The sequence below is a fragment of the Balaenoptera ricei genome, chromosome 6, assembly GCF_028023285.1.
Source record: "Balaenoptera ricei isolate mBalRic1 chromosome 6, mBalRic1.hap2, whole genome shotgun sequence".
Taxonomy (NCBI): Eukaryota; Metazoa; Chordata; class Mammalia; order Artiodactyla; family Balaenopteridae; genus Balaenoptera; species Balaenoptera ricei.
The window spans coordinates 94,623,021-94,645,976 of record NC_082644.1 but is presented as its reverse complement, the minus strand read 5'-3'; the positions used below and the strand labels follow the sequence as shown (position 1 = coordinate 94,645,976).

Here is a 22,956-nt window from a genome sequence, read left to right as displayed (position 1 = left end):
AGATGGGATATTCATGTGAACTGCAAAAAGAAGGGTGGGGGAATGAATAATTCCTTTCTGCTTTTCTGTTTTTGTATTATTTTAGATCAAACTCAACTTGATGAGTTCCTGCACAGTAATATGTAATGCCTCGAAAGCATAAGTGAATCTAATTATTCTGTTTCTATGAAAAATTGAATCCCTTCACATAACAGCAATACACAAAGGCACAATTTCCTGTAACAACAAATCTTCCAGCAAAGAATCAAGGTACATGTTCCCAGATGCTGGGTCCATGCCTTGCTGGGAATAAAGAGACAATCAAGCTGAGGTCAAGAGGATTAGCACGGATCACAGGTCAAATGCAGACAGTCAATGACATTGAAAAGTGGTCTTCCATCAGAGACAATGTCCAAACAGTGGAATTAGAAAGTTCTTGGGGGTGGGATGGGAACCTGACTTTCTAAGTGCATAGTGGTGATGATGGTACGTCAGGCAAAGTAGCATCATCTCTGAGAAATATTTAGGAGCAGGGACGAAGGGGAGCAAGGCCTATCTTCCAGAAGCATGGCAGACAATAACAAGTCAGGCAAATGTGCTGTGTCAGGTTCTTCCACAAGTATCATTGACCGTGAATCTTCAAAATACTTCAAGCACTCCACCACTTACTTTACTTGTATGCCCTAGGAACCCAAGGAGCCTGGTTTCAGAGCACCAGTAGTCTTCTTATTGTCTCTAGTGGTGTTTGATAGTGAGGTAATTCTAGTCAGGGAGGAGACTTATGCCAAAATTATCATGGAGATGCCTGGTACCCTAACTGTAATTTCCATATCTTGTTCGTTTGCTAAAGGTGTACCATACACTTGAGGCTAAATTAGCTTCTCACTGGTTACAGGTGAAATACAAAGCAATGCTCAATAGGAACAGAAAGGAGAAAGCTTGAATGGGGGTAAGAAATTAACAGTATAAGGAGCAAGGGAGGTGACACTGTACAGAGAGTGCCAATGTAACGGTGTGTAAGGAGCATAACTTCATGCTGTTTTTGGTAATTTGGAGAACTCTGGAAATATTTCAATGCATGAATAAGAGTACTCAGCCTTGGAACCTCACACCTCTCAGCTGCAGGCTCACTGCAGAACAGTAGCCTCCCGATACATGCATGACCGTATAGGACAACTTTTGTGCCTCGTCCTGATCTTCTTGGCCCAAGTTTTAAGCCAGCCGTTGTTGTGACAACCAGCTTCACACAAATATGTAATCTGAGAGCACCTCAGGTTCGCCTGTCTGCATACCTTCTGTTTTGTGCTCCAGGTCTTCTCTGACATCGTGGTATGGGATGCTTGTAGCAACTGGGTGGCACTCACACTTGTGCAAACTGGAATGCCAGAGAACAAGCATCTGATGGGGCAGTCCTTGACTACTGGGAGATGGGAGCTGGTACATGCATGCCTTTCTCTTTTTTCCTTCCAGTGAGCGATTTGGAGGCACATTCTACATTGCTCCTCATAAGATTCCAGCATAATCTAGCCCCAGTGCCCACAGCTGTGACCAACTCAAGAACACCCCTTGTACTGTTCCCTGGCATTACACCTCACCCCCTGCCACCACCAAATACCTGCATTCAAGTTCTTATCTCAGACTCTAATTTCTGGGTGGAACCCCCACTACCAAAATGACCTTCTGGGTTCGCTGTATGTTTTACAGCTAGAATCCCATTGTGGTTCAAGGGACTTAACACTTATAAGTTCCTAAATCTTTTTACAGTGGAGGATGCAAAAAAGAGTTGCTGATGTGCGAGAAGCAACAGGTCACAAATCAAAGCTGGCAATTGAGAGTATCAAGCGTTGTGATTTGGGTTCATATTTTAAATCTTCACTGTTTTCTCTATAGTGTAGGTCCTGATCAGAAGCCACCCGGTTCTGAACTGGTACCATGGTTGCAATAGCTATGGATGGTAAAAGCTCCTGTCTGCCTTTTCCACAGGGGCCTCCAGAGTGAACTTTGTGAACTACATGTTACGTCAGGCCAATTCAAATTCTCTAAATTTGGTACTCGGCTTCACGTTTATGTAGATTTGCTTTTTGGAGTATGTGGAAGAATGAGAGTGGGGGTAGCAAGTGATGGTAGGAAGTATGTAACTATCTAAAATATTTTATTCCTAAACTTGATTACACATAAAAATAACCTGGAGAAAAAATTTTTTGAAAATATGAATTCTTGAGCTCCACCCCAGAAGTCCTGACTCCATTGATCTAGACAGATATCCTGAGATCTATATTCTTAAAAGCTTCCTAGGAGATTCTGATACATGGCCAAATTAGGGAAATAGTGATCTAAATAATTCATGAAGGATTTTAAGAGAATTTGTTACCTAAAACTATAAATTTTTCTACCACAGGGCTGGAAGCTTAGGCATTTTCTAAATCACATTTCCTTATTTTCTAGTGAGAAAAAGTCAACTTCTTGATTTGGGAAGGGGAGTTTAGAATTTAATTTTCAAAATAAAAGGTCTAATTTCATATGTTTTGATCTTTCTGAAAATTAACACTTAGAGGTAATTTTTTACATACTTTCATTTAGAGGCATCTATAGACAAGCTTAGTTTTAAAGAAATTATGTATAGGTGTAATCACATAATAGAAAGTGTACACAGTTAATTATAATACTTCAACTAATTAGCATTAATTAACTATACAATTAAGATTTTGATTGAAAAAGACAATTAAGTTGAATGTAATGTCAAAACAGAAAAGCACCTGAAATATGGTGCAAACTGCAAATTATAGTATGTTTCACCTTCACCTTCTTTTTGTTGCGACTCATGGGGATACCAATAATACTTAGACATATACGTGGACTTATAGAAATCGTCCTGTATCTTGAGACTGCTGAGTATGTGCTGCACAATTGATACAATTTATGAAACCATCTAATCTGAACTGCCTGAATGAGAAATTTGGATATCTCACTTGGCTATGTATCTGATACTCAGAAAGTCTCAATAGAATATATTTTAAAAGATGTGAATATTTGACTAGTATTAAACTGCAATAAACTATAATAAGGGTCTTTGAGAAACTGGAGTCAAGCTAGCAGTTTAATAAGAAATTTACTTTTCTGAAAGCCAACTTTATACTGAGTCTGATTTAAACCTTTGGATCTCTCCAAGAGCAGTGCTTCAAGTTCAGTCTCTTTTATCTAATCTTATTTTGCCTGTGACTGCTTCTTTTACATCTGAGAATCCCTTATTATGAGTCTTAGAAATAGAACATTTTATTATGAGTCATTAATGGGGTTTAGGGCACTCAAGGGAGTAGACAGTCTTGGATTTTGAGGTGCAGAAGCAAAGCATGGTCCAGAATGCTTCTGTACTAATAATAGGGCATGTTGTAGGATACTCTAATACTGGTATAAAATAAAAGAAAAGGAGAAATAAAATCCATAGTAAAAGTGCCTCTGAAACAAAGGATGAATGATGACCATGCGTTTTGGCCACTGTGGAAAAAGCAGGATTTCTGACAAGCCTTTTTTTCACCCTCCTTATTTTTCTTTCCTTTTCCTTCTTTTCTCCTCCACCTCCTCTACTTCCTGCTCCTCTTCATTCTTCATCTTTGTCTTCTTCTCCTTTGAATTAAGGGGAGGAAGGGGGTTTTCTATGCTTTGTACAGTGGGTCACTTTGGAATGCTCCTAAATGGGAAATTTGTCTTTCATTTTTCTTTGCAAGCTGCTTATGCTATTGTGTCTAGACTCTAGATCATGCTGCCAGTGAGAGCCAATTAAGAACATCTATGTTAATATCAAGGCCACCAAGTGCACGATTATCAGACTATGCTTATGCTTTAGCCATCCATAGAACTCTACAAACAGTGGCGGTCTGGTCAGACAAGCCCCTGGGGCTGGGGGTGAGGGTTCTGATTTAAAGTATGTGCTGATTTCTGTGGTTTAAAGTACTCTCACAGTAGCTGATTTCAAGATATCAGCATGATGAATTGAATTTAGAGTTAGGGAAGAGAGCCACTTTGCACTCTGCTTGTTTTGTGAATCAGCTGTATCTTTTCTAAAGCCCAGAGTGAACTACTAGGTGATTGATGTGGGACAATTTAAGTTTAAATGTAAAGAGCATGTGTCACTATAGGAAAGAAAAGGGACATTCTAATGTAAAAATTGCTTGGGAAGTTTTTTATGAGAGTTAACTGAAACTAGGGGAGCTATAATAAGCTCCCTACTGAAAGAGCAGGGGAACTGGACTCAAATTTCCTGGGACTGTTATTTCTGGTCTCCAAGATTAGACACTATCAGTGCCTTCTATTAATCAGTGTTCCTTTATGTATAACCAGTAGTTACCTGCTACATCATTTACTGTAGAATATTTTGCCCTCTTCTTTCTTCATGTTAAGGATTTATTTAGCTTTGGATGCCATCTGATTTATTGAGGAATAAATAGGGAGGTCTCCAGGTAATACATCAGTACCCAGATGTTCAGAGAGTTCATATCCATCTGGAAATATTTCAATGCTGAGCTCAGTAAAAGTTGCCTAAGATTTTCCAAGCCCAATAGCTGTCTATTTTCTCTACATTATACCAGACTTGAAGGGGCTACAGCTTCTAAAGTGGGACAGGGGAATGGGAAGCGTCCTTGAATTAGTCCTCGAATTAGAATCACAAAAATTTGGTCAAACTCATTTGTGATCACAAGTTAGGTTTTCTATTTAAGAAGTTGATAATATTGATTATTTAGTCATAAACTCTTTTATATGAATATCCATTAGATGGATACCTTCATGAGAGCTAAAAGTAAGTTTTTTTCACCTAAACTTATGCTGCCCCTTATCACTGTTTCCTCTAGATATGATTCATTATATCATAGGACAATGGAAAATAGAATGCAACTCCTCTTAAATATTTAAATGTGTCATGAGACCAAAAGCATATTTTAGGTGATTTGAAGTAGATTCATAATCTGAACAAAATAAATTAGTGCTGTGATGATTTTAGTATCAGAAATCTTTTGGTTCAATGATGTTTATAATTACTCAGCCGTAAAAAGAAACGAAGTTGAGCTATTTGTAGTGAGATGGATGGATCTAGAGTCTGTCATACAGAGTGAAGTAAGTCAGAGAAAAACAAATACCGTATGCTAACACATATATATGGAATCTAAAAAAAAAAAAAAAAAGGTTCTGATGAACCTAGGGGCAGGACAGGAATAAAGACGCAGAGGTAGAGAGAGTGGACTTGAGGACACGGGGAGGGGAAAGGGTAAGCTGGGATGAAATGAGAGAGTAGCACTGACATATATACACTACCAAATGTAAAATAGATGGCTAGTGGGAAGCAGCTGCATCGCACGGGGAGATCAGCTCGGTGCTTTGTGACCACCTAGAGGGGTGGGACAGGGAGAGTGAGAGGGAGATGCAAGAGGGAGGGGATATGGGGATATATGTATACATATAGCTGATTCACTTTGTTATATAGCAGAAACTAACACACCATTGTAAAGCAATTATACTCCAATAAAGATGTTTAAAAAAAAGCCTGTATAGTAACATGAAAATATGTGTGTTAGAATATATAAAAAATTATAAGAATCCAAATTATATGTAATTATTCACAGACCTATGCATAGACTATAGAAAATACACTGTATTATTAATATATAGCATTAATATATAGCAAAACTATGGATAGTTAACATTGTTTATTTTCTAAATTGTACATAATAGCAGTATATTACATAAAAATTTTAAAATAAATTTAAAAATAATCACTCAGTTCATAATTAAAACAGTTACCAAAAGAAAATCAAAATCTTTAAAAATTTTGGCTTTATCTGTATATGGGAAGAATATCTTAATTTCTTTTTATGCTTATTAACTTTCAAATCCTAGATCAAGAATTTAAAGCCTACCTTTAAAATTTCTCACAAAAAAAGATTTATAGAGTTTTAGAAGTGAACAGACACTACTCCCTGTGATTTTTATTCATCCTCCAAATTGAAACCTTCCAAACCTTTTTCGTCCGTGAGTCAAAGTTTCTAATGACTTAATTTTTCAGGAAAAGTAGGGCAAAGTTTAATGGTCAAAGGACATCTTCAGAAATCAAGTGAGGTCAGAGATCACTGAGCAGATCCATACCATCTGGGAGGCCAGAGCCAACAGAGACGGTTAAATCTTGAAAACACAATTTACCAGAGGCTTTGAAAGTTCTCTGAGGGTCACTTATTGCTTTAGGCATTTCAATTTTAATTTTATCCCAGGTTAAATGAAGTTATTATTATTTTAAATTATAAAATATGTGCTTGTTTTGGAGGATACAAAATATGGGAAGAGAGAAAGATGAATAAAGATAACATTCTTGCCCCATGAAGGCAAACATGGCTAACATTTGGTTGTGCTTCCTTTCAGTATTTTTCCATGAATATTTTTGCTCACAGGTAATATAAAAATATTATCGTATGCATAATTTAAGTTCCTATTTGGCTTCTTAACATCCTAACATAGAATCGCTCCACATTACTTCTGGAAACACTAAATAAATTTAAATTGTTGGATCAAAAATAGGAAATTACACAGTAGAGTAGAAAACCCACTCAGGTGGGGACTGAGAGTCATGGGGTTCAATCCCCACCATGTCCGTGTTTGGAAGTACAAACATGGTACCAGTTTCTGTGGCTGGCAGGGAAGATGGAATAGGTGGACCAGAATGAGTTGGTGCAAACAAATCACCTAATAAGGGTGTTAAAATACAGGTTTCCTAACTCTAGATACAAATATTCTGATTCAGCAACCTTAAGGTAAGACTCAGGGGTCCACATTTTTAATAAGGACCTTGGGTGATTGTTTTGCAGGAGATTCTGGGACCACCCATTGAAAATCAATGGATTAGATCACAGTTTGTTTTCAAAAATTGTTATGGAGGAGTTGGAAAAGTCCATAGACAATAGAGGACATTCAGGAAAAATACTAAAGTTTCCAGCACTGCCTCTCTTGAGTCCAGGAAACCCAGAATAAGCAGCTCCCTAGGCGTAGCTGGTCAAAGAGCTACAGCCACACTCCTCAAGGCCCGCAGTCTTTTCCAAGCTCTGTCAAGCATTCTTTACTTTCATAGCATCCTTGCTTGTCCTGTCTCTTCCCTTCATGAATGCTTCCCATGACCTTTCAAGTCTCAAGTTTAGTTAATGGTAGAGTTCATACTGGAATGTAAGTGTCTTGACTCTTTTCCAAGGATGTTCCTGCTGCACCATCCTTCAAATCCTAAATTTCAGGGTTCCCAAGCAATATCTCTTTCAGGAAGCCTTTCCCAGTTCTTCAGTCTTTTCTGTGTTTCTACAGTAACTCCCCGCACCCCTGTGAGCTTACTTCTTTCATTATGTTTATAATACAATTAGTTCACTTACCATCCTTCCCTATTAGACTGAGTTATGCTAGTGCCAAGCACAGTCCTTGGCACAGAATATATACACAATAATGTTTAATTAATTAACAAATTTTAAGGCATTTATGGTTAAAAGGACATAGCAAATCTACATGGTATGTTTTCCTCTCCTTGGTTAAGCTCTGTGTTTTTTCAGTTGCCAATATTTTGAAGTTCCATCTCTTGTTTAGGCAGCATTTATAGTAATTCATCTTTTCTGAAACAGCAGGAGTGTATCATTTCACTCTATTACACATACATCTTGAGGTAGGATTTCTTTTTAAATTTATTTATTTCAATTGGTTGGCCTGATTTGCATCAGAGATTTCATTTTAAGTTATTTTGTCCTCTGATCAGAATTACTACTCTGTAAAGGAAAGGAAATAAAGTGTTCAAAGAAGATAGTTATGTCTATTGGCACTATATTAAAATGCAAATGCAAAGCAAACTGGAAGAAGTCAAGCTGCCAAATAATCTGGATCATTTCTGAGTCCAGGAGAAAAATTCAAATTACTCCTTTTCTCTATAGCAAGCCATTGCAAGCCTCTACATGCTTATTCTTTGAAAGAAAAACAAAATTAACTACAGAAGTGAACCAGAGGATATTCATTCTTCATGCTTGGTTACCCAATAAGAACACCCACTGACATTTTCTAACATATTTTCAAAAATAAACTTTTATTTGAAAATATTTTTATAATGCAAATTATTTCTGAATCATTTTGGGTTTCAAGGAAACCCCAGCCCCACCTTCTTAGCCCCCAAACTGTCTCCAGATACCTTTCACACCTGTCAATAGACCTAAATATAGACCCTGTTTTGTTTACCTGTTGGCAGTCATTACCTTTGGAGATTCCCTTCGCCTAAGACTCTCTGAGTGTTGTATAGAATCCGTCCAGCTCCTTGCTTTCTTGTAAAACTTGGACATAAGGCTTCATAATTGAAGAATTTCCTTGCTAACCCTCATCTCAATATGTTGTCTGACTCTCTATTACCTCTCTAATTTTATCCCTTCCATTCTGCCTTTGCCTTACTCCATTCTAGCTTCTTTGATCTCCTTGCTGGTCCAAAGCCACTGAACACTCCTGACCCAGGGCCATCATCCTGTCATCTTTGCTTGCAATGCTACTCCTTTCCCCCTGGAACTCAGCTTAGCCTACCTCCTCACTTCCTTTGGGGTCTTTATTCAAATGTCAGCTAAGCAAAGAGGCTGCATTCTCTATTTCTTCACTCTGCTTCATTATTTTTTTTCACAGCATTTATCACTCATTGACACATTAGGTTGTTTAAAGTCAATTACTGTGAATCTAACTGTGCTAACATGAGAACAATGACTGTTTTCTTTATGGCTCCTGCCATAAAGTGCCTGGCACATAATAGGTGCTTAAAAATATTTGTTAAATAAATGAGTGATTACTATGGGGAAATAGTGAGGCAGTTTTTGGAAAGGATAAGTGACAAAAGTTCTGAGGTTTTAAAAAAGCATTTAAAATAAAGTTCCTGATCTTTATACCTTAACTCCTTTGGAGACAGTTATTAGAACTAGTGATGTTTATAGACTCAGTTTTCATTTCTGAGAGGAATCCCATCATTGCTGTCTCCTTTTTCACACCCTTGACTTTAAAGCAGAACTCCATTTTCTGTAGGAATGCAGGTTTGTAAGTGTCAAAAAATTATATATAAAAATGGCATCATAAGTACATTCTGTTCTTTGTTTTTTGTTTATTTTTTAGGATCTAGAATTTATTCCTTGTCCTTGTTTTCTCCAATCTTATGAATCTCTTTTCCTGGTTGTCATAAACTATCATATTTTACAATAAAAATAAACATATGAAATTTAAAAGTAGTACATTACAAACTATTTGGAAAATTGGAAAAAGAAGAAAAATCACTCTTAATTCTACTATACCACAACAGCCATTGGTTATATTTTGATGATTCCCTTCCAGACTTTTTTCTACCCATATATTTTTTTTGAATTTTATTTATTTTTTTATACAGCAGGTTCTTATTAGTTATCCATTTCATACATATTAGTGTATATATGTCAATCCCAATCTCCCACTTCATCCCACCACCACCGCCCCACCACTTTCCCCCACATTCTGTTTTATAACTTCATGTTACATAAGACTAATAAAAGAGTACCCATTTCTGTCAAAAAATAACCTTCACAGTGTAGCTTTGAAGGATAAAATAATTCTCCTGATAAATCCCCAATAATGAGACATTTAAGTTATGTCTAATTATTTTTTAGTTTCCTAAACTATACTGAGATGTTCATTTGTATGGAGAAATCTGTAAATTCATCCATAGATACTTCTATTGGCTAACTTCTAGATGTGGAATTGAAATCTCAAAAAGCATGGCTATTTTTAAAGCTTTTGAAGTACACTCACAAGTTCCCTTCTGGAAAGACTGTAGCAATTTACCAGCAGTGCAAGAGAGTGACTATTTATGGTGTCTGTGTTAGTTAGGGTTCTCCAGAGAAACAGAGCTAATAGGATATAAAAGGAGATTTATTGTGAGGAATTGACTCGCACAATTATGGAGACTGAGAAGTTCCACAACCTGCCATGTATAAACTGGAAACCCAGGAAAGCCAGTGATGGGATTCCCTCTGAATCAAAGGCCTGAGAATGCGGGGAGCTCATGATGTAAATCCAAGTTTGAGGGCAGAAAAAGAGATGAAATATCCCATCACAAACAATAGGCAGAAAAGGGGGCAAATTCCTCCTCCTTCAGCCTTTTTGTTCCAGTCAGGCCCTCACCGGATTAGGTGATGCCCACCCACATTGGGGAGGGCAGTCTACTAAGTCAAGGATTCAAATGCTAATTTTATCCAGAAACACTCTCACAGACACACCCAAATATAATGTTTAATCAAATATCTTGGCATCCCCTGATCCAGACAGGTTGACATATAAACTTAACTATCACAGATCCACCCCTTGTCAACTTGGCAGTCATATCCATCTCTTTAAGCCATACTTAATTTCCATATAAAAACAGTAACAAGGTTATAATTCCACCTAACATGGTACAACTTGCATGCAACCGGAAGCCTACTAACCCTTTTGCCAGAAGAGGAGCTCTTGAAAAAGAACACGCTCATTAACATAGACTTTTCCACAGAATTCAAGGAAGCCAAATTGAGGTGAGACAGAATTGTCCCTTTGGACCTCGTGATTAAGGTGTTTACTTGCACACACAACCCCTACCAGTTAGCTGCATGTCTTTAAAACCTACTTAAAGGCCTTTGTGTCTTGTGTCCCAGTAGTAACAATCCCTTCTTGGACTTCCCAGACACGTATGTGAGTCAGGTGCAGCTCGTCAGCCAGCACCAGGATGCTGCCAGTGGACATCCCCGTACAGGAAGGTATCCTGAGCTGCACTGCTCTCGACCTGTAGGGAAAAAGAATTGCAGTCTGAAAAAGGTACTCATGAGAATATTTGCTACTTCTATCAGGGCATTGAATCCAGGAACTATGAAAAACATCTCAAGCAGTAAATATTTATCATAGCGTGCTTCCCTCATCTGTGTATCTAGTGACCATGGCACAGTGTCCATTTTTGCTGCCAAAGATCCAAAAGAATAAACAGTCTCATTTGGCATCAGCCAGTTTCCTTCCAAAGTACTTCATTTCCAAATGGAGTTTTCCCAAATTTCAGGTTCCCTCAGCTGATCACCCCATTGAGGTGCTGGGTGTGTCTCTCAGACCCCTCCGGGGCTAATGCTGGCACACTGTGGACCTGTGGGTAAAAGGCAGGAAGGGATTGCCCCAATGACCTTTGGCCTCAAAGCCATATGAGGTCTTTTCCTTTCCTAAGGAAGGCTTTCCATTATTAAGAGAATAATTACCAGGGCATAAGTAGATACTTAAGTGGCTTTGAACAACTTGTACCTGACTGTCGGTTTGTTATCTTTTAGTTCAACTGTGAAATTTAGCTCTAGCAGTTCCACTGCATCCTTTACATTTAAAATTTGATGGGACTCCATATAAACTTAGGAGCTGGGTTGAGAACAGGGTGAACAAATTGAAATTTGTTTTTGGCAACAGATTCCCTCATTTTTACTGGGCCTACAGTGAAGAAATGAGCAAATGGGCAAATGTTAGTTCTTACAGTGTAACAAGATTTAAATAGGATAATAATACCAGCAGCTCACCTTAGAAAAGGAGAAAAATTCCTTCTCCAGTCTGAACATGAAGAAAAAAGACAATATTATGCTAGAAAACACAACGTGAACATTTCCCCTTGTGTAAATTAAATGTTGGGATTTTTCCGTGCCTGTAACATTGTTTGGTTATGTGTGCACACATGCTACACGCCACCGTCCCGTTTCTGTGTTGGAGTTGTTAGAATAGATGCGAAACACCAGAACCCCCGCAGTGAGAGCCCAGGCACGTTGTAGTGTCACTGGGGAGTAGCCATCCTCCCTACGGGGCTTGACTGGGCCTCTTAAACAGGAAGAGTCAGCTTTATTCAGGGTTAAGACTCAATTCTCTGTTATGTGTAGGGATCAAAGCAATGCATAGACTTTAAAAATTAGTCATTTAATTTAGAGTATATGAAGGAAAATATTCTACACCTCTTTCAACAAAGTGGTACAGGAGAAAGTGTCCTCTGGTGATTTCTGTCGGTGTTGAGAATAATGCTTTAGTCTGTCATTTCTATTTACGTTTCTCGACATCTTTTTCTCTCCCCAACATTTATGAGAACTACACACTAGTATTTTGAATATGAAAGGCACATGACTTTTTTTTTAACATTGGGTAACTACAATAAGTTATGGGCTCTATATTGTTAAGTACTATTTGAAGCATATATTTAGTTTTGTTAAATTCTTGATAAAGAAATTTAATTTTGTGTTTTTGATTTCAGGTTGCAAATATTTAGAATCAGTATAGCAGCAAATTCTCAGTTTTGCAACAAACATGACAAAGAGACTAAAAAGACTAAAGCGTGAGCATAATATGGTAATTATGCACTTTGTGGGCTTGATCTTAACCCAGGTGTCCTTAATAGGCTCCCACTGGCAGCATGATCTAGAGTCCGGATCAACAGCTTAACCAGCTTGCCAAAAAAAAAAAAAAGAAAGCCCAAACTCCCCCATTAGGGGCATACCTGAGCATCCTAAAGCATCTATAATAAAAAGAAAATTCCCTTCCTCCCTTAATTCAAAAGAAGGAAATGAAGAAGACCAATACCCCAGTAGAAGACTGGTAATAAGACGTAGAAAAGCAATTCACAGAATATAGTTGTCCAATAAGTATTATGAAACAAGCCTCACTTCACATTTAATAAGGACAAATAATTATTAATTATATATTATGTTTTGCCTGTCAAGCTGTGCACTTCTTAGTGCAGCTACAAATTAGTAAAAACTGCGCAAAAAGCAGTTTGGCAATAAGTAGCAAAAACTTTAAAAATGTAACTTATACTTTGACCCAACATTTCTATTCTAGGATTCTGCCCTTAGAAAGTCACAGAGCTGTGGAGATGTGAAAAGTGATTCACGTACAAGAATGAACATTGCAGAGTTCTTAAACTATAGAAAATTAGAAGCAATGTTAATGCCCACTTGTAAGTTAATAGTTGCATAATTTATGAAATAACCTTATGGTGCAATATTATACAGCTATTAAAATATTGTTTTCAGAGAACATTGAATATTATAGGAAAATGCTCATGGCATAATTTAAATGAATAGAAATAAGTGATAAATATATAATATTATATATGTATGTGTATGAAAGGAGTGTGTGAAATATTTATGATAGTTATTTCTAGGTCTTACCTTTATGAATAATTTTTATTTTCTCCTTTATACTTTCATTGTCAGTGTTTTACTATAAACATACAATCCATTTTTAACAGAAAAGCACTAAGTTTTATTTTAACACCTAATAACTTCAAGGGAAAAAAATCTGTGAAACACTATTAATGCATTTCACTTCCAAAATATATTTCATTTTGATAAAGTTTTTGTTTTGTTTTCAATTCCAAACTTGTGCTTTAAATTTACCTTTGTGGAATAAAATTCTCAGTTTTAGGAAGTGACATTTTAGCACTTGTTATTCTATTGGGAAATTTTACCAGACTAACCCTCAGTTCAAACTAATAGTGATTGATGGGTACATATGTTGAGTAATGCACACGGAGTTTTCACAGGAACGGAAACATTTGTAGAGACTGATAGAGCAATTCTTTTCAGACAATATACACTTTACTTTTCTAGACATTCACACTAAAACAAAAAAAGCAGTTTTCTTACTTTGATCTTTTCACTTCTTCATTTGTTTTGCACAAGCATGTCTTCTGAACTTTCGTGTCTATAAAATAGCGCTCTGGATGAAGCAAACATAAAATTTATAAATAAAAAGTTCCTTGATTATATGCACAATCCTGAGGAAAGCATTTAATTACATCATATCTTAGATTTTACATTTTAGAAATTGGGATAATATTTTCATTATTACTATGGTTTTAAATTTTGTGTCTCAAAGAGGATTCACATCCTCATTATGTCCAGGAGGCCTTGCAATTGTCCCGCCACAACTACCAATCTGATTATGTGCTTCTCTTCTTAGGGATCTTCAAATTCTCCCCCTGGCCTTCAGGATAGTTACAGAGACCTTAGCATTGCTTTGAAGCATTTACAACCTATTTCCTCTGCCCAAACTTCTGTCCCTTCTTCTCGCTACTCCACCTCTACCACTCTTCAAGCTGTATTCCAGCTATCAAAATTTTCCAAAAGAGCTGTCTCTTTCCAGACTCTGTGTCTTAGTTGGCTGTTCCTTTTGCATCAAATACGTGTCCCTAGCTTTTTTGGCTAGCAAGAAAAGCTTCATCCTGTAAGATTCATCACAGGTGTAATTGTCTTAGTGAAACCTTGCCTGCTTGCCCCAAGGTAAATTAGTCCTTCCATCTTTATTCCCACAGCACCCTCCAGACAGCTTCCCTTGTACCATTTATTGATATTATGCTGTTATATACATATATAATTGTTAATTTATGGCTGTGCCTGCCACTGGACTGTGGGCTTTGTGACAATGGGAATGGTGTGTTTCCTGTTGCTGGATATGTTCAAGTCCAGTGCTGGAACCAAAGGATGAGGCAGGCTATAGTAGGAACCCAGCCTTGGGTGGGTGGTTTACCTTGATGACTGTGAGTCCCCTTTTACTTCTAAGCATATGGAATGCCCATGCCCAGCTCACCATTCTCAGTGGGGAAGGGGAAGGAGAAAATTGGGGCTAGGGACTGGGCAGAGGGTGAAGTTCTTAGTAGCAGTGTATCTTTTCCAATTTTAATCAGCACCTTTAATAAATACATTCCTTTCTCCTCACCATTTCTTGAGATCCCAGGGCTCTGATAAATGAAAAGCAGCTCTCCTGACTATAAAACATTTGAGGAACCTGCTGGGCTGATAATAACTAATGTTATTAAGCATTTGCTATGTGCCAGGCATTCTTCTAAGTGCTTTACATATATTAATGCACTTAATCCTCACAATAACTCCGTGAGAGAGGTATCATTAGTGTAGATGAGGAAAGGCAGGCATAGTGGCATATGAGTATGCCACTTATGAGTAAGTGGCATAGCTGTGATTCACACCCAGGCAATATGATCCAGGTCCCTACAGCTTTCTGCCAGCCATGGTCAAGGGTACATTGTCCTCAGAACTATTGCCACCTTCCCCAATTGTTAGCCTCTTAAACACTTAGTTATGGGGCTCAAGGTAGCACTACCAGAACATAGCTGTTTTCTGAAGTAGTTGCCTTCAAAGTCCAGGAAACAGCTTACCAAGTTCATGTCGCCTTGTTACCCTCTGCTCCTCTCATTCTTCTTACTCTCGTTACTCCGCTTTTCTTTCCTTCACTCCCATTTACACACTGTAGCCAACTGATCTTAAAATATACAAATATGATCATGTTACTCCCCAGCAAAACAGTCCTTCAGTATCACCCACTGCTTTGGGGATGATGTCCAAACAGCTGAGCATAAAATGCAGAGCCTTGGGCTTCCCTGGTGGCGCAGTGGTTAAGAATCCGCCTGCCAAGGCAGGGGACACGGGTTCGAGCCCTGGTCCGGGAAGGTCCCACATGCCGTGGAGCAACTAAGCCTGTCCGCCACAACTACTGAGCCTGCCCTCTAGAGCCCTCGAGCCACAACTACTGAACCCGCACGCCACAACTACTGAGCCCACGTGCCTAGAGCCCATGCTCCACAACAAGAGAAACCACTGCAATGAGAGGCCCGCATACCGCAACAAAGAGTAGCCCCCCTACTTGCCACAGCTAGAGAAAGCCTGCAGGCAGCAGCAAAGACCCAACACAGCCAAAAATAAATAAATCAAATTAAAAAAAAAAAAAAAAAGCAGAGCCTTGCATGAGGTGGGCCCACTGTGCTGGTGTCAGAGCTGGGCTTGGTAGAAGCCAGAAGCAAAGCAGGGGATTAGGCGATAAGGAGACCCTGAGGGCAGCTTCAAGATGAGAGGCTCAGCACATATATATGCCCTAAATGCCCCAGAACTTCTCCAAATCCACGGGGTTCTCTCACACATTACATATGTTGTCCCCTCCCTGACCTTTGCTCCTCTTCCAGACGAATTTGTATTTACTCTAAAGTACTGAGCAAGGCCAGACCACAAAAGGCTGGTCCAGACCACAAAAGGCTGAGTAACTGCTGAGACGTGGCTTAATTTGTTTCACGGGATTGGGCAGAGGAGGAAGTAAAACTGAGATGCAGTTGCAGCAAAGGCCTTAGCTGATGCCATGCTGTATACTTTTCCTGTGGTCACTGTAACAAATTACCATAAAATGGGTGGCTTAAAACAATGCACATATTTTCTCTCCCATTCTGGAAGCCAGAGACCTTAAATCGGTATCACTGAGCCAAAATCAAGGCGTCTGCAGGGCCACGCTCCTTCTGGAAGCTCTAGGGGAAAATCCACCCCTTGCCTCTTCACGTGGCTGCTGGCATTCTTTGGCTTGCAGCCGTATCACTCCAATTTCTGCCTCTGTCTTCACATCACCTTCTCCTCACGTGATTACATTTAGGGCCCACCCTGCTAATGCAAGATCCTCTCTCAATCATTAAACCCTTTAGTTTACCACATCTGTGAAGACCTGGTTTCCATATAAAATAATATTTCCGGGTTCCAGGGATTAGGACTTGATATCTTTGCGAGGCTGTTTTTCAGCCTACCACATATGGAGATCTCTGGAACTCAGATTACCCACCAGAATTACCCTCTGTCAGAGGCAATGCAGTTAAGCGTTTGCATACTTGAAACGATAAATCAGGCTGCCCCCGGCAATGGAGGCATTGGGACCCCTTTGGAGGAAGGTGATTTCCAGGGGAAAAAACTCAGCTTTGAGCCTTCAACAGATAACACTGCTGGCAGCTAGGGTTGAGGGCTTTGGTCCTAAAGGGGTGATCTGGGTGGTGCATCACTACACCTCTTCAACCTAGTACCTTTTTATGGCCTGTGACTGTGCCACACTTGCTGATTTCTGGGGTTTATTTCTTACTGTGTCATGAAGCTTTCTACTGCACTGGCCATTGCCTACCACAAGGGTATAATTTAAATATCACTTTGTCTGTAAACCTTCCTGTATCTTGCCTTTCTCCACCTTCTCCTCCTCTACAGAATTAGTCTGTCTCTTTTCTGTGTTGCCATGTTACTTTATTCATACCTCTTCTGGTACTTATACCCATTGTGTAATGATTAATATTCATCAGTACGTCTTCTCTTACTAGACTGCTGCACCTTAAGGGTGGGGTACCTGATTTGTTCCTGTTTGTAATCATCTCAGTATCTGGCAGACAGTAGGTGCTCATAAATGTTGAATGAATGAACCATTAAATGTAGCTTAAAGCAGCCACTCTCTGTCTCTTCTTCAATTGGTGGAGCAGACAGAACAGCCAACTGTGTGAACGAAAGCCATCAAGCATGTCTAATCCAAGTGACTGAGTGCATGTCAGGAGGCAGTAAAGTAAACAATATCTCAAGGGTCACAGCTGTTTCACTCTGCCTTTCAGCCAAGAAATGCCATGATTTACTTTCTGCTCTTGCCAAGGATGAAGAAATAAAGTCATAAACAGAAAGTGAAAGAGTGAGGAATTACTCAGTTTGGATGGACAGGTCAATCTGCTTGCCCACCTGTGGCCAAGAGAGCATGATCAAAGAATAATATACTTTCACCTTCTATCCCACTTCACAGTCTTTATTCTTTAACAAAAAGGAAGGGATATTCGATGAGAAATGTAACTCCAATCCTGATAACGCTAACAAAGTTGGTTTTATACACAGATGACAGTGGGTATCCCCAACATTGTAGGGACTGTTCCAAAATTTCTGCCTCAGATATACCCCTTCTTGCCTCAGGTTGCTAAATTCTAAAAGCGTTCCTATGTGTATCTATTTCACAGGGGCATTAGGAGGATTTAACAGATTAGGAATTAATGAATGTAGAAACTCCTATGATAGTACACATGGTGTGTACCTAATAAATATTTTTCTTTTCTTTATTTTCCTGAAACAGTTTAAGTTCAACAACAAGTCATTTATTAATGTGGAAGATTTGGAGGAACAAGGTCAATGTGGCAGTTAATATGTGTTTTATTTTGAAATTTTACATTTTTTGAAGTAACATAGGTACATAGTAAAAGTTCAAACAGTATTAAGCAATATTAAATGAAAAAAATTTTTTTCTGTCCTCCCCACAAACCTTTTGTTAGCACATTTATTCTAAACAATATGCTGAAATCTGTTTTTCTCAATATATCAGTTTTAAATAGTAGCTATAAACTTTGCCTATGAAAGATTAGGAATTTAATTTATTTATACTACTTCTTCCCTACTAATTTTATTTGTATTGCTACTTAGTTCTTCAGTTGGTTTCACTTATAGCTCTAAGCAATATATAGATAGAGATTTACATATAAATCTGTTGCTATTTTTGTCATCATGTAGATTGCTCCTTGATACCTACCATTTAAATAATAAAATTATAAATTTGCAGAACCTCATACCCAGTGGTTTACAGGTAAACTGACTGATTGGTGGGGGAAGGAAGGCTGATTTGTAGCATTTTCCTATTTATGTGACTGATTTCAAGCTACCAACCTGACTTTACATTCCCTTTTGTAATTATAATCATTTTCAATGCTTCTTCTATGGCTTGACTTTTTAACGAAATCAATAAGGTGCACTTGCAAAATTATGATAATGGAAATGTTATTCAATATACAATCAAATATTGTATTTTCCCATAGAGAAAGAAAAATAATCTTGATAGGAAATAAGTAGATAATCAAATAAACTAGAATTTTCAAGTTCCAATTGTATTTTAGAAAATAATTAAAACTGTCACTCTGAAGGAGAACATGGCTATTCCAAAATCCAAAAAGAAAATACAAGGTAGCAGGAATAATAAATAACAGAAAATGGGTGCTAACTTTTACATAGTTTTAATCACAGGAGCGTGTGTTTTGCAACACAATTGGAAGGATATCCAGCAGTTTTAGCATTGCTAAGGGTTACCACCGAAAAGAGGACAGAGACAGAACGTTATTTCCTAACCACATCAAATGACCCCAGAAAGGAAACAAGCAGGAATATGGACCTAGATTCCTAGCAGTTCTTTGAGTGATGTGAAACAAAGGGGAGATAGGTTTGTGGTGTTTTATAAACATGTAAAATCACGCCTTCCTTCCTGAGAAATTATTAGCCACTGCAGACCTGTTGCTTTTCCAAGTACGTATAAATACTGAGATACAAAATTGCCTATCTTCTTTGACTCATTTTACCTGCTGCTCTCCATCATTTGTTGGAACAATAGAAGTTTCTGTGATGATTAAAATTTTTTATTTCTTCACTGCTCAGTTTCATTCATTCAAAAGTAGTCACTAGTTACATGTGGCTATTGAGCACTTGAAATGTGACTAGTATAACTAGAAAAGAAATACTTAACTTTATGTAATTTTAATTCCATGTAAAGCTAAAAGCCACATGTGGCTGGTGACCGTACTGGCAGTACATACAGTTCTTAAAGAAGCCATGGACTAAGGAAAGACAAAGATTTCTCCATTTCTCCACTGGAGAAATAGTTTGGCCTGGGAGTGAAATAATCTGCTCAGCTACTGCTTAGAAAGTTCTTCTTGCGCTGGGCGTCTGGGTCACACAGTCAGGAAGAAATAAGAGTCAGCAATTTGATGACATTAAAACAGTGCTCCTGGAGGCTAAATATTCTAAGCATAAAAATCAAATAGAGTCTTTCATTTCATTCTCTTCATTGCTCAAAATCACGATACATTTTTTGGTTCATATTTGGACTATGATGTTCTTGCATATATTTCCTTAGTTATTTCTGGAGATTCTAAATGTTTTTGTTTTACCTGGTGGGCAGAAGAACTATATGCCTTCAAAAGCTTCCAATTGCTTTTTTAATGTTACATGTTAATGGAATCCACTTTTCACAAAGACACTGTTCTCAGACCTTGTGAATTCCTCCACTAATTTAGGCCTCTTGCTTTCTTTACCTGCTGAGCAGCTAGCTGGCATCTTGAGTTTTCTTGTCATATTACTAAGTTAGTTCATTTATGCATTCAATATATATTTGTTGAACACCTACTAAATGCCAGATACTGTCATAAACACTGGGAAATAAGCAGTGAACAAAACCAAATCTCTGAACTCATGAAGTTTATATTTCAGTAGGGGAAGAGAGCAGGTAAACAAATAAAACTAATATTCCAGACAGTTAGTATAAAGAAGAGTAAGGGGGATAAAGGATGCCATGAATGGAGACAGGTATGTGACTATTTTACACAGGTTGGTCATGGAAGATTTTACAATAAGATGGCAGTTAAAACAAAGGACTAAAAGAAGAAAGAACAAAGTTGTGTGAATATTAGTTAAAGAACGTACCAAGCAGTGGGAACAGCAAATGCAAATGTTCCCAGGTGCGGCTGCTCTTTGTTCATGTACAGGGTTTGTTAATCTGTCCTAATTTGTGGGAATGGGAAAACACAGACGGAACACCTTAAAGAAGGTTCAGCTCTGGGGCAGGAACACCTTTATTAGAGATTCTAGTTTTTGCCTTTGTTTGGTTGAGATAGAAGATCATGACTGCAGCCTGATTCCCTGTGTGTGTGTGTGTGTGTGTATGTTAGGGATGGAGGTGTAAGACAACTCACCTGGCTATTGGAACAACAGTTCCCTAACTGCTTAGACTTCTTCCTCATGGCCCAGTTGAGTTCTGTGTCCACAACTTCTTCAACTGCAGATTTTCTTTATTTGTATTGTGGACTATTTTCTTTCTCTGTTCTGATTTATCAAACAATCCAAACTCCTTAACATATTGTAAAAATTCCTCAATATCTCTTATCACTGATGGCTCCATTCTCAGGCTGGAGCTGTATATAGATTATTCTTTACTTACCAACATTTTAATAGAATTTTGGAAGGAAAGTAAATCCATGTGCTGCCTTAAGCTTGAAGTCAGAATTCTGGGCTGATGTGGCTGGAGCATGAGGGAGAGCAGACTGTATGGGACAGTCCTGAGTGGGCGACCACAGTGAAGAGAATACTGGAGAATCAGCTCTTTACTGCTATGTTCTGAGAGCCCTAGTGTATGAAGATTACAGTGACTAGACTATTACAGTTTTGTTATATACTGTATGCTAAAAATCAATGTTGTAAGACTGCAAGTCAGGGGCCTCACAGACTGAGTGACTTAGGAAGGGTCCATAGGAGGGTGAGATATAGTTAAGGTCGGGGATGTAGACATCAGTATCAGTAATTCAGTGACATCAATATCAGCATGAAATGGATATGTCCCTTGAAATATGTCTCAAATGAGAGAACAAGTTCTAAAGAGTCTTGGGTATGTCATTTTAAAAGATTATGTTTTAAAGTCTTCTATTCATTCTTCCAAAAAAGGGAAAATCTTGAAGAGGGCTAGCCTAGTGGTTAAAATAAAGACTCCAGAACCAGATTTGGGGGTGGGGGGGGGGTTGAAATCTATCTGTTAAATGCAACAACTTGTTAAATAGGCAGTAGCCTGCAAGCCTGGAAGACTGGGAGCCAGAACTGCTACTCAGGAATTGCAGCTCAGTTAAATGAATGTGTCCTGATCATCATTAGATGGTAGTCCCAGTGCTAGCCCCTGAGACCAGAGAGACAGGAAACGTATTTTTCCTGTGTATAGGGAGCTTACAGCTAAATAGGGAGATGGCATAAAGAAATGATTATTCTTGTCTAACTTTTCTAGATTAAATTCAAAATTAAAGGTGTAATATTAAAAATCACATCTTACAAATATAAGCTCACCATTAGAATATGAACTCTTTTATATGTACATTAAACTGTGTTTTTAAATCATGTCAGAAGCTATGTATCTCAGCAAGATGCTAGCACATAGTAGAAACTAAATGGAACTGGATTGAAATGCAGGAAACTATCAAAAAAATTACTAACAAATTTGATAATAATGTGTAATGAAAATATTCTAAACACTAAAAGAGAGGAAGAAATTTAGAGAATTTCTCGTCTATCCTCCACACTTTTTATAAATAAAGAAACTGTGACCTGGAGACTTATCTGGGAAAGACCTAGAATTTAAGGCCAGATGCAAACTTTTAGTCAGAAGTTCTTTTTCACTGAAGTTACAAGATAAAAATCTCAGGTAAGCCTCACACGGCACACACAAAGGCACAGAAATCAGTTTTATTATGTCACAGCACCCACCATAATAGCCAGTTATGCTTCTCTTGCCTTCTTTCACTTTAACAATTATCCATTCATTCAAAAATATAAAGAGAAGTATCAATTCCAGACTCTGTTCCAAATGCTGGAGATACAGCCCTTGCCTTCATGGAGTTCATGGTCTAGTAGGGAACACAGATAAAAACAATATAATATTATTGTTATATATTAACAGTTATATTAGTATTACAACCATATGCAATATATATAAATATATATACAACTATATACATATAAAATAATGATAGTCCTTTCTCAGGAGAGAAATGGAATGGAAGGCATGATCTCTGTTACAAGCTCACTTGAAACTAAAATTTTCCTGTTGTGGTAAACTTAGGCCTATTCAAAACTAGAGTGTGATTATTTCTGAAGACAGAGAAGGGAGCATTTCATTTTAAAATGAGTATTGATTTTTTTCTTACTAGAACAGAACATACACATTGTGAACAATACAGAAAATTATAAAGAGGAAAGCAAAAATACCTAGTAATCCCATCTCCCCATGTTAGTTACATAGATAACACTGTGGAATATTCCCTTAAAGTCTTTCTCCTAATTATATGACATTATTTTTGGAAGATAAAATAATTTAAACCACTTGACATATTGCAGTATTTTAATAGAATACAGTTGTAATATTCAAAAGCTTTCTTATACTTTCTGTTTCACATGAATAAATTACCTATGCTTCTTTGGACTTGCTGAGCAATAACCAGAAGCTACTTTCTCTTTCTTTCGATTGCACTTCTGTCACTATTTTCCAACCGCCTTTCTTCCCTTTTTGTCT

General features: G+C 37.9%; 1 pseudogene; it reads left to right on the top strand.

Moving 5' to 3' along the window:
• The first annotated feature begins 1,911 nt into the window (after positions 1-1,911).
• Positions 1,912-11,128, top strand: LOC132368096 (WD repeat domain phosphoinositide-interacting protein 3-like; annotated as a pseudogene).
• Positions 11,129-22,956: the final 11,828 nt, after the last annotated feature.